Here is a 4,304-nt window from a genome sequence, read left to right as displayed (position 1 = left end):
CTTGGCGGTGCCATGGCGGGGGTTCCGGCACCCCCGGGTCTCACCTGCTCGAAGTCCCGCAGGGTCTGCGTCTGGGCGAGTGGACCCATCTCCAGGTCCCGGAGGAGACATGTTTGCACCAAAGGACCAGGCTGGGGCTGAGCACCCGGGGGGCCATGGGACCCCCCCGGCTCAGCCGGCGCAGGGTCCTCATCACCCTCACCCCATGGCCCATCTTGGGAAGCTGGGAGGGAGCGAGGGCGAGCGGCAGTCAGATGAGCAAAGCGGTTGCTCCACACACCGCCTGCCTCCAAGATGTCACCGGGAAGGACGCCGGGACACCTCGGGCCCGGCAAGCTGCTGGCCATCCCCTGGGGCAATGCATGCTGCCGGGGCGCTGGGCACGGGAATGGGGTGTACAGGGTGGGCTCTTGGGGTGTCTTACCCGCCATGCAGCTGGCTCCGGGGAGCACGGCTGGCCTGTTGCCGCTGCAGGGGTCCCTGCGGAGAGGAGTACACGGCCATGTCACGCATGGCATCGGGGGTCCAGCCCCCAGGGTCCCCCATGCACCACCCAGCTGCTGTGCCAGAGGGGCCAGGGAGGGCGGTGGGGGATTTTACGATGGGGGATTTTACCAAAGGCTCTGCATGGCAGCGGCTGCTGCTGCAATCTCTCCCACCCCGGGTGGGTTGCAAGCGGCTGGTGGGCACTGGGAGGGGGGGGCGGCAGAGGTGAGCTCCAGACATCAAATGGTCACGCAAAAGCCTGCCTGGGGTGGGGGGCAAACTCCAGGCAAGGCAAAACCCTTGTGCATCCGTGAGGGTGCGTGGGGGGTGGGTGTGCATGCCTGCGTGTGCGTGCACAGGGGCACACGGGTGTCCGTGCACACGTGGGGGTGCACGCGCGTGTGTTCCGGCAGCTGGCAGGCATCTGCTCTAAGTGCAAAGACACAAGGCCCTGGGGGCCGTGCAGATGGCGCTGCCCCTTTAGGAGCACTTTAGCCCCATTAGCAGCCCTGGCAGGGCCACCTGAGCCCCCACAGCACACCCCGGCAGCCCTGGGGTGGGGGTCTGGGTGCTGGCAGCCAGCAGGGGCTGCCTAAGGCAGGGCTCGCCCCGGCCGCTCTCCGAGGGGCCCCGTGCCATCACAGCTCACCAGCTCCCCACCGCAGCCGCAATCAGGTTTATTTTCAGCTGAGAAGCATGAGTCATTTCATAATTTAAAAGAAAGAGAAAAAAAAAACCCAACCCACAAATAAAAAAAAACCACAGATTTTTTTCCTTTAAAAAAAAGAAGAATATTTATTTTCTAGGGTCAGCGTGACAGCTTTTTGGTGGGGTCCCATGAGCAGGGAGGTGGGCACTCACCCCCAGCACCACAGTGGGCACAGTGTCCTGCCCATATGCACAAGACTGAGTCCCAATGGCCAGGCAGGGCCAGCACATTCCCATGGCACAGGCCATGGTAGGGGCCCTGGGGCCATGTCCCTAGAGCCAGGGACACCACACCAGCACCTTGCAAGCAGGGGACACAGCACTGCCAGCATGGGAGGGAGCAGGGGGAGGCAGCCACAGGCTGCCACAGCCCCTGCAGCAACAACCCATCACGAGGGGAAACTGAGGCACGATGGCTTTAAACACACCAGTGCTGGCCAGGCATGGCCCTGCGCCCTGCCAGGCACCATAACCAGCATGCTACCCAGAAGCACAGTACTAGAGGTGCGGTGCCCAGAGGCGCCCAGAGGCACAATAACCAGAAGCATGATGCCTGAGGAGACCCAATACCCAGAAGAACAATATCCAAGGAGGCACAACCTCTGGAGGCATGACACCCCAGGAGGACTAATACCCAGGGGTGCGATACCCAGAAACAAAACATCCAAGGAGCCATGATACCCAGATTCAAGATACACAAGGATGCACAACAGTCAAGGAAGCACAGTACCCAGCGGCACGATATCCCACAGCATGATATCCCAGGAGGCAAAATACCTGAAGAAGCACAGTACCCAGTGAAATGGCATCCAAGGAGGCATGGCACCCAGCATAATACCCGGAGACAAAAATCAAGGAGGCATGACAGCCAAATGCCTGATACCCGAGGAAACGCAATACTCAGAGACACAATACCCATGAAGACACAGTACAAGACCCGAGGAGGTACGGCACCTGGGGGTGTGACACCCAAGGAGGTGCAATACCAGAGGAAGCACAACACCCGACGAGATGCAATGCCTGGAGGGGTGATACCCAGACAGGAGGGTGACCAACCCCTGCAGCTCCAGTGCCGTGGGGGCTCCTTGGGGCCACCCTGAGGCAGGGCCAGCCCCACATCATGGCTGGCTATGGGCTCTGGGATGAGTGAGCAGAGCACCCAGTTTCCTGCAGCCCAGCCAGCACCCCCCAACACCAGGACTGGGAGCCCCATGCCGGGCCATGGGGATGCTGGGACCGGCAGGAGCCCCGGGCTCCACCATGGCCACAGCCGGCTGGGCTGGATGGGGGCTCCCCCCTTCCCTGACCGTGTGCCCAACACTGGGAATTTGTTTGCTGCGAAGGAGAGGCCGCCGCGGTGCTGCCGGGGCTGCAGGAGGACAAGAGCCCCTTTCATGCTGGCCATGCCACCCCAGGGCATGGAGCAGAGCCGCCGGCACAGCGTGGAGCTGGAGGGGGGGCACAGCCTCGCGGCCCCCCACCCTCCAGGCAGCACCTCCCACCCTGATTTATCTTCAAGCCCTGGCACGAGGGGTGCCACACGGCCCTGACTCAGAGCACCCGCTGACTCACAGCATCTCCGTGGCATTGCACCAGGGCCACCGCGGCTGCCTGCTGGCACCGGCACCCCAGGGTGCTGCCGGGGAGAGGGGAGAACGCAGGGGTGGCTTCCAGGGCCGTGGCATGTGGGCTGCGTGAGGGTGGCCGCTACCCCACACGGGAGAGCATTCCCAAAGCGCCCGGCACCGCTTAGCGCACCGACGGCAACTCACCTCCTCCTGCTGCTGGATCACCTCCCACGGACAGACAGAAGGACAGAGGGATGGATGGAGGGATGGAAGGCAGCCCCCAGCCCCGTGCTCAGCCACAGCCACTCCGGGTGCAGGCGACAGTCTCCAGGCTGGCAGAGGGGCCACGGCGAGGGCCGGGCAAGGCCAGGGCGAGCGTGGCAGCTCAGTGCCAGGGCCGGGATGCCGAGCGAGCGTGGCACAGCCCGGCTTCCCGCTGACTCGTCGGCACAAATGTTTCAGCAGGGGCTGAGTGCCGCCACGGGGGAGGTAGCGCGGGGGACAGCCGGCCACGACCGCGGCGGCCGCCTGCGTGCCTGGGCGTGCGTGCACGGCACACGGCACGGCCGCCCACCAACTGCCTGCACACGGGGCACGGCAACAAGGTCTCCATTGAGCGTGGCAGGATGGGGGGAGCCGGGGGCTGGCGTTACCCACACTTCTGGCGATGACGGCTCCCAATGCTGCACCGCACGCGTGGCAGCCGGCACAGCTCCCGAGGGCCGGCAGCCCTGGCCGGGTGCCGGGACAAACGGTCTGGCCAGCGGCTCAGGGTGGAATTGGGGATGGGCAGAGCCAGGGGAAGAGCAGGGAGGATGCAAACAGCGCTGGGGAGATGGGGGAAGCCAAGCTCCCCATGCCGGCACCCTAAACCACAGCCCTTCCCCCGGGGCCACCCTCAGCCCAGCATCTCCCAGCAAACCCCACCTGCCCAGCGCCCCGAGAAGAGCCAGTGCTACAGCCCCACAGGACTCTACAGCTCCTGCCCTCTTGCTTGGCACAGCCCACGCTGCCCTGGCACCCCTGGGTCCTCACGGCACGGGGCAGCGAACACCCGTGTGCCCCCGGTGCTGGACAAAGGGTCCCTGTTCCTTTCCTGGATGCCCAGCAGCGCTCCCGGCCTTGCCCAGCGTGGGGCCCAGCTGGGAGCAGGGTGTCCCACAGCCCTGCCACCAGCGCCAAGCTGCGGGACCCCAGCAGCAGGCAGGGGACACCCACCGCCCAAGGGGAATGGGGGCTTGGGACAGCCCGTGTCCGGCCCCACACAGCCCCGAGGGAGCACACCCGCATCCCGGCCACGCCGATGCCGCTTGGTACCTGGGCCTCAACCTGCCGCGGCATCACCACGGCCCAGCGTGGGCACACGCAGCCCCCCCACGGGCGTCCCGGGGCACACGCAGCCCCCACGCGTGCCCGGGGCACGCGGACGCCCCGACCCGCATCACTCACGGCCCCACGGACGGATGACGCGCGCACCCACGGACGCGCTCCTCACCTCCGCCGCGGGGCTCGCATCCCGCCCCGCCGGGCACCGCCGCACCG

Source organism: Haliaeetus leucocephalus, unplaced genomic scaffold (assembly GCF_000737465.1).
Source record: "Haliaeetus leucocephalus isolate CR32 unplaced genomic scaffold, Haliaeetus_leucocephalus-4.0 Scaffold76, whole genome shotgun sequence".
NCBI lineage: Eukaryota > Metazoa > Chordata > Aves > Accipitriformes > Accipitridae > Haliaeetus > Haliaeetus leucocephalus.
This window is presented reverse-complemented; position numbering follows the sequence as displayed.